Source organism: Triticum dicoccoides, chromosome 6B (genome assembly GCF_002162155.2).
Source record: "Triticum dicoccoides isolate Atlit2015 ecotype Zavitan chromosome 6B, WEW_v2.0, whole genome shotgun sequence".
Classification (NCBI taxonomy): Eukaryota; Viridiplantae; Streptophyta; class Magnoliopsida; order Poales; family Poaceae; genus Triticum; species Triticum dicoccoides.
In genome coordinates, this window is record NC_041391.1 from 643810901 (window position 1) to 643820115 (window position 9215).

A 9215-nucleotide genomic window follows, 5' to 3' on the forward strand; every position below is an offset into this window, starting at 1 on the left:
ACACTCTCCCCTCTCGTTGCTATGCATCACCATGATTTTGCGTGTGCGTAGGATTTTTTTTGAAATTACTACGTTCCCCAACAGTGGCATTCGAGCCAGGTTTATGCGTAGATGTTATATGCATGAGTAGAACACAAGTGAGTTGTGTGCGATAATAGTCATACTGCTTACCAGCATGTCATACTTTGATTCAGCGGTATTGTTGGATGAAGCGGCCCGGACCGACATTACACGTACTCTTACACGAGACTGGTTCTACCGACCTGCTTCGCACACAGGTGGCTGGCGGGTGTTAGTTTCTCCAACTTTAGTTGAATTGAGTGTGGCTACGCCCGGTCCTTGTTGAAGGTTAAAACAACACATACTTGATGAAAATTCATTGTGGTTTTGATGCGTAGGTAAGAACGGTTCTTGCTCAGCCCGTAGCAGCCACGTAAAACTTGCAACAACAAAGTAGAGGATGTTTAACTTGTTTTTGCAGGGCATGTTGTGATGTGATATGGTCAAGACATGATGCTAAATTTTATTGTATGAGATGATCATGTTTTGTAACGGAGTTATCGGCAACTGGCAGAAGCCATATGGTTGTCGCTTTATTATATGAAATGCGATCGCCATGTAATTGCTTTACTTTATCACTAAGTGGTAGCGATAGTCGTAGAAGCAATAGTTGGCAAGACGACAACGATGCTACGATGAAGATCAAGGTGTCGTGCCGGTGACGATGGTGATCATGACGGTGCTTTGGAGATGGAGATCAAAGGCACAAGATGATGATGGCCATATCATATCACTTATATTGATTGCATGTGATGTTTATCCTTTATGCATCTTATTTTGCTTAGTTCGACGGTAGCATTATAAGATGACCCCTCACTAAATTTCAAGGTATAAGTGTTCTCCCTGAGTATGCACCGTTGCGACAGTTCTTCGTGCTGAGACACCACGTGATGATCGGGTGTGATAAGCTCTACGTTCACATACAATGGGTGCAAGCCAGTTTTGCACACGCAGAATACTCAGGTTAAACTTGACGAGCCTAGCATATGTAGATATGGCCTCGGAACACTGGAGACCGAAAGGTCGAGCGTGAATCATATAGAAGATATGATCAACATAGTGATGTTCACCATTGAAAACTACTCCATCTCACATGACGATCGGACATGGTTTAGTTGATTTGGATCACGTGATCATTTAAATGACTAGAGGGATGTCTATCTAAGTGAGAGTTCTTAAGTAATATGATTAATTGAACTTTAATTTATCATGAACTTAGTCCTGGTAGTATTAGCATATCTATGTTGTAGATCAATAGCTCGCGATGTAGCTCCTCGTTTATTTTTATATGTTCCTAGAGAAATATAAGTTGAAAGATGTTAGTAGCAATGATGCGGATTGGATCCGTGATCTGAGGATTATCCTCATTGCTGCAGAGAAGAATTATGTCCTTGATGCACTGCTAGGTGACAGACCAATTGCAGGAGCAGATGCAGACGTTATGAATGTTTGGCAAGCTCGATTTGGTGACTGCTTGATAGTTTAGTGCACCATGCTTTACGGCTTAGAATCGGGGCTTCAAAGACGTTTTGAACGCCACAGAGCATATGAGATGTTCCAAGAGTTGAAGTTAGTATTTCAGACTCATGCCCATGTCAAAAGGTATGAGACCTTTGACAAGTACTTTTCCTACAAGATGGAGGAGAATAGCTCAACTAGTGAGCATGTGCTCAGAATGACTGAGTACTACAATCACTTGAATCAAGTGGGAGTTAATCTTCCAGATAATATAGTGATTGACAGAGTTCTCTAGTCACTATCACCAAGTTACTAGAACTTCGTGATGAACTATAATATGCAAGGGATAATGGAAACGATTCCCATGCTCTTCGTGATGCTAAAATCGACGAAGGTAGAAATCAAGAAAAGCATGAAGTGTTGATGGTTGACAAGACCACTAGTTTCAAGAAAGGGGCAAAGGGAAACTTCAAGAAGAACGGCAAGCAAGTTGCTGCTCAAGTGAAGAAGCCCAAGTTTGGACCTAAGCCTGAGACTAAGTGCTTCTACTGGAAAAGTACTGGTCACCGGAAGCGGAATTGCCCCAAGTATTTGGCGGATAAGAAGGATGGAAAAGTGAATAAAGGTATACTTGATATGCATGTTATTGATGTGTACTTTACTAGTGTTATAGCAACCCCTCAGTATTTGATACTAGTTCAGTTGCTAAAGATTAGTAACTCAAAACGGGAGTTGCAGAATGAACATAGACTAGTTAAGGGTGAAGTGACGATGTGTGTTGGAAGTGGTTCCAAGATTGATATGATCATCATCGCACACTCCCTATTCTTTCAGGATTAGTGCCGAACCTAAATAATTGTTATTTGCTGTTTGCGTTGAGCATGAATATGATTTGATCATGTTTATTGCAATACGGTTATTCATTTAAAGTCAGAGAATAATTGTTGTTCTGTTTACATGAATAAAACCTTCGATGGTCTGATACGTCTCCAACGTATCTACTTTTCCAAACACTTTGCCCTTGTTTTGGACTCTAACTTGCATGATTTGAATGAAACTAATCCGGACTGACGCTGTTTTCAGCAGAACTGCCATGATGTTGTTTTATGTGTAGAAAAGAAAAGTTCTCGGAATGTCCTGGAAATCCATGGAGGCACTTTTTGGAATTAATAAGAATTTTTGGCGAAAGAATCAAGACCAGGGGGCCCACAGGTTGTCCACGAGACAGCCCCCCCTAGGGCGCGCCCTCCTATCTCGTGGGCCCCCTGGACCTCCACCGACCTCAACTCCAACTCCATATATTCACGTTCGGGGAGAAAAAAATCAAGGAGAAAGTTTCATTGCATTTTACGACACGGAGCCGCCACCAAGCCCTAATCTCTCTCGGGAGGGCTGATCTGGAGTCCGTTCGGGGCTTCGAAGAGGGGGATTCGTCGCCGTCGTCATCATCAACCATCCTCCATCACCAATTTCATGATGCTCACCACCATGCGTGAGTAATTCCATCGTAGGCTTGCTGGACGGTGATGGGTTGGATGAGATTTACCATGTAATCAAGTTAGTTTTTTTAGGGTTTGATCCCTAGTATCCACTATGTTCTGAGATTGATGTTGCTATGACTTTGCTATGCTTAATGCTTGTCACTAGGGCCCGAGTGCCATGATTTCAGATCTGAACCTATTATGTTTTCATGAATATATGCGTGTTCTTGATCCTATCTTGCAAGTCTATAGTCACCTATTATGTGTTATGATCCAACAACCCCGAAGTGACAATAATCGGGATACTTCTCGGTGATGACCGTAGTTTGAGGAGTTCATGTATTCATTATGTGCTAATGCTTTGTTCCGGTTCTCTATTAAAAGAAGGCCTTAATATCCCTTAGTTTCCGCTAGGACCCCGCTTCCACGGGAGGGTAGGACAAAAGATGTCATGCAAGTTCTTTTCCATAAGCACGTATGACTATTTACGAAATACATGCCTACATTACATTGATGAATTGGAGCTAGTTCTATATCATCCTATGTTATAGCTATTACATGAGGAATCGCATCCGGCATAATTATCCATCACTGATCCATTGCCTACGAGCTTTTCACATATTGTTCTTCGCTTATTTACTTTTCCGTTGCTACTGTTACAACTATTACAAAAAACCCAAAACATTCATCTTTAATTTTGCTACTGTTACCATTATTATCATACCACTTTTGCTACTAAATACTTTGCTGCAGATACTAAGTTATCCAGGTGTGGTTGAATTGACAACTCAACTGCTAATACTCAAGAATATTCTTTGGCTCCCCTTGTGTCGAATCAATAAATTTGGGTTGAATACTTTACCCTCGAAAGCTGTTGCGGTCCCCTACACTTGTGGGTTATCATGGTCATACACTGAATGAAAATAGTTTGTTGGATCTCGATCGTAGTGATACACACATTCATAATATTTAAGCCAAAAGATGCAAAGTTAATAATGATAGTGCAAATTATTTGTGGCACTGCCATTTAGGTTATATTGATGTAAAGCACATGAAGAAACCCCATGCTGATGGGCTTTTTGAATCACTTGATTATAAATCATTTGATGCTTGAAAACCATGCCTCATGGGCAAGATGACAAGACTCCGTTCTCTGGAACAATGGAGCGAGCAACTGAATTATTGGAAATAATACATACTGATGTATGCGGTCCAATAAGTGTTGAGGCTCGCGGCGGGTATCGTTATTTTCTAACCTTCACAGATGATTTGAGCAGATATGGGTATATCTACTTGATGAAACACAAGTCTGAAACATTTGAAAAGTTCAAAGAATTTCAGACTGAAGTGGAGAATCACCATAACAAGAAAATAAAGTTTTCTGCAATTTGATCGCGAAGACGAATATTTGAGTTACGAGTTTGGCCTTCAACTAAAACAATGTGGAATAGTTTCACAAACTCATGCCATCTGGAACACCACATCGTAATGGTGTGTCCGAATGTCATAACCATACTTTATTGGATACAGTGCAATCTATGATGTCTCTTACCGATTTACCACTATCGTTTTTTGGGGTTATGCATTAGAGACAGCTGCATTCACGTTAAATAGGGCACCATCTAAATCCATTGAGACGACGCCATATGAACTGTGGTTTGGAAAGAAACCAAAGTTGTCGTTTCTTAAAGTTTGGGGCTGCGATGCTTATGTGAAAAAGTTTCAACCTGATAAGCTCGAACCCAAATCGGAGAAATGTGTCTTCATAGGATACCCAAAGGAGAATGTTGGGTACACCTTCTATCATAGATCCTAAGGCAATATCTTTGTTGCTAAGAATGGATTCTTTCTAGAGAAGAAGTTTCTCTCGAAAGAAGTGAGTGGGAGGAAAGTAGAACTTGATGAGGTAATTGTACCTTCTCCCGAATTGGAAAGTAGTTCATCACAGAAATCTGTTCCAGTGATGCCTACACCAATTAGTGAGGAAGTTAATGATGATGATCATGAAACTTCAGATCAAGTTACTATCGAACCTCGTAGGTTAACCAGAGTACGTTCCGCACCAGAGTGGTACGGTAATCCGGTTCTGGAAATCATGTTACTAGACCATGACGAACCTATGAACTATGAGGAAGCGATGATGAGCCCAGATTCCATGAAATGGCTCGAGGCCATGAAATCTGAGATGGGATCCATGTATGAGAACAAAGTGTGGAGTTTGGTTGACTTACCCGTTGATTGGCAAGCCATAGAGAATAAATGGGTCTTCAAGAGGAAGATGGACACTGATAGTAGTGTTACTATCTACAAATCTAGAATTGTCGCAAAAGGTTTTTGACAAGTTCAATATGTTGACTACGATCAGAGTTCTCACTTGTATCTATGCTTAAGTCTGTCCGAATCATGTTAGCAATTGGCACATTTTCTGAAATCTGGCAAATGGATGTCAAAAATAACATTCCTTAATGAATTTCTTAAAGAAGAGTTGTATATGATGCAACCAAAAGGTTTTGTCAATCCTAAAGATGCTAACAAAATATGCAAGCTCGAGCGATCCATCTATGGACTGGTGCAAGCATCTCAGAGTTGGAATATACGCTTTGATAAGTTGATCAAAGCATATAGTTTTATACAGACTTGCGGTGAAGCCTGTATTTACAAGAAAGTGAGTGGGAGCACTACAGCCTTTCTAATAAGTATATGTGAATGACATATTGTTGATCAGAAATGATGTAGAATTTTCTGGAAAGCATAAAGGAGTGTTTGAAAGGAGCTTACATATTGAGCATCAAGATCTATAGAGATAGATCAAGACGCTTGATAAGTTTTTTCAACGAATACATACCTTGAAAAGATTTTGAAGTAGTTCAAAACGGAATAGTCAAAGAAGGAGTTCTTGCCTGTATTGCAAGGTGTAAAGTTGAGTAAGACTCAAAACCCGACCACGGCAGAAAATAGAAAGAGAATGAAAGTCATTCCCTATGCCTCAACCATAGGTTCTATAAAGTATGCCATGATGTGTACCAGATCTATTGTATACCTTACACAGAGTTTGGTAAGGGAGTACAATAGTGATCTAAGAGTAGATCACTGGACATTGGTCAAAATTATCCTTAGAGGACTAAGGAAATATTTCTCGATTATGAAGGTGATAAAGAGTTCGTCGTAAAGAGTTACCTTGATGCAAGCTTTGACACCGATCCAGATGACTCTGCGTCTCAATCTGGATACATATTGAAAGTGGGAGCAATTAGCTAGAGTAGATCCATGCAGAGCATTGTAGACATAGAAATTGGGGAACGTAGTAATTTCAAAAAAATTCCTACGCACACGCAAGATCATGGTGATGCATAGCAACAAGAGGGGAGAGTGTCGTCCATGTACCCTGGTAGACTGTAAGCGGAAGCGTTATGACAACACAGTTGATGTAGTCGTACGTCTTGATGATCCGACTGATCCAAGTACCGAACACACGGCACCTCTGAGTTCAGCACACGTTCAGCTCGGTGACATCCCACGAACTCACGATCCAGCAGAGCTTCGAGGGAGAGTTCCGTCAGCACAACAGCGTGATGACGGTGATGATGATGCTACCGATGCAGGGCTTCGCCTAAGCACTGCTACGATATGACCGAGGTGGATTATGGTGGAGGGCGCACCGCACACGGCTAAAAGATCAACTGATCAACTTGTGTGTCCATGGGGTGCCCCCTCCCCCATATATAAATGAGTGGAGGAGGGGAGGGGCCGGCCCTCTCTATGGCGTGCCCTGGGGAGTCCTACTCCCACCGCGAGTAGGATTCCCTCTTTTCCCTTGTAGGAGTAGGAGAGGAAGGGAAGGAGGAGTAGGAGAGAAGGAAAGGGGGGCCGCCGCCCCCAAACCCTTTCCAATTCGGCCTCCTGCCCAAAGGGGGCGCACCAGCCCCTTGTGGGCTGGTGTGCTTCCTTCTTATGGCCCATAAGGCCCATAACTTCTCCCAGGGGGTTCCGATAACCTTCCGGTACTCCAGAAAAAAATGCCCAAACCACTCGGAACCCTTCTGATGTCCAAAAATAGTCATCCAATATATCTATCTTTATGTCTCAACCATTTCGAGACTCCTCGTCATGTCCGTGATCATATCCGGGACTCTGAACTACCTTCGGTACAAAAAAACACATAAACTCATAATACCGATCATCACCAAACGTTAAGCGTGCGGACCTTACGGGTTCGAGAAGTATGTAGACATTACCGAGACACGTCTCCGGTCAAAAACCAATAGCGGAACCTGGATGCTCATATTGGCTCCTACATTTTCTATGAAGATCTTTATCGGTCAAACCGCATAACAACATATGTTGTTCCCTTTGTCATCAGTATGTTACTTGCCTGAGATTCGATCATTGGTATCTCAATACCTAGTTTAATCTCGTTAGTGGCAAGTCTCTTTACTCGTTCCTTAATGCATCATCCCGCAACTAACTCATTAGTCACATTGCTTGCAAGGCTTATAGTGATGTGCATTACTGAGGGGGCCCAAAGATACCTCTCCGACAATCGGAGTGAAAAATTCAAATCTCGATCTATGCCAACTCAACAAGTACCATCGGAGACACCTATAGAGCACCTTTATAATCACCCAGTTACGTTGTGACGTTTGGTAGCATACAAAGTGTTCCTCCGATATTCGGGAGTTGCATAATCTCATAGTCATAGGAACATGTATAAGTCATGAAGAAAGCAATAACAATATACTAAACGATCAAATGCTAAGCTAACGTAATGGGTCAAGTCAATCACATCATTCTCTAATGATGTGACCCCGTTAATCAAATGACAACTCATGTCCATGGCTAGGAAACTTAACCATCTTTGATTCAACGAGCTAGTCAAGTAGAGGCATACTAGTGACACTTAGTTTGTCTATGTATTCACACATGTACTAAGTTTTCGGTTAATACAATTCTAGCATGAATAATAAACATTTATCATGATATAAGGAAATATAAATAACAACTTTATTATTGCCCCTAGGGCATATTTCCTTCAGTCTCCAACTTGCACTAGAGTCAATAATCTAGATTACACAATACTGATTCTAACACCCACGGACTCTTGGTGCTGATCGATCATGTTTTGCTCGTGAGAGAGGCTTAGTTAACGGGTCTGCAATATTCAGATCCGTATGTATCTTGAAAATCTCTATGTCTCCCTCCTTGACTAGATCGCGTATGGAATTGAAGCGTCTCTTGATGTGCTTGGTTCTCTTGTGAAATCTGGATTCCTTTGCCAAGGCAATTGCACCAGTCTTGTCGCAAAAGATTTTCATTGGACCCGATGCACTAGGTATGACACCTAGATCAGATATGAACTCCTTCATCCAGACTCCTTCATTTGCTGCTTCTGAAGCAGCTATGTACTCCGCTTCACACGTAGATCCCGCCACGATGCTTTGCTTAGAACTGCACCAACTGACAGCTCCACCGTTCAATATAAACACGTATCCGGTTTGTGACTTAGAGTTATCCGGATCAGTGTCAAAGCTTGCATCGACATAACCATTTACGATGAGCTCTTTGTCACCTCCATAAACGAGAAACATATCTTTAGTCCTTTTCAGGTATTTCGGGATGTTCTTGACCGATGTCTAGTGATCCATTCCTGGATTACTTTGGTACCTCCCTGCCAAACTTATACCAAGGCACACATCAGGTCTGGTACATAGCATTGCATACATGATAGAGCCTGTGGTTGAAGCATAGGGAACAATTTTCATTTTCTCTCTATCTTCTGCAATGGTCGGGCATTGAGTCTGACTCAAGTTTACACCTTGTAACACAAGCAAGAACCCTTTCTTTGCTTGATCCATTTTGAACTTCTTCAAAACTTTATCAAGGGATGTGCTTTGTGAATGTCCAAGTAAGTGTCTTGATCTATCTCTATAGATCTTGATGCCCAATATATAAGCAGTTTCACCAAGGTCTTTCATTGAAAAACTCTTATTCAAGTATCCTTTTATGCTATCCAGAAATTCTATATCATTTCCAATCAACAATATGTCATCCACATATAATATTAGAAATGCTACAGAGCTCCCACTCACTTTCTTGTAAATACAGGCTTCTCCAAAAGTCTGTATAAAACCATATGCTTTGATCACACTATCAAAACGTTTATTCCAACTCCGAGATGCTTGCACCAGTCCATAGATGGATCGCTGGAGCTTGCACACT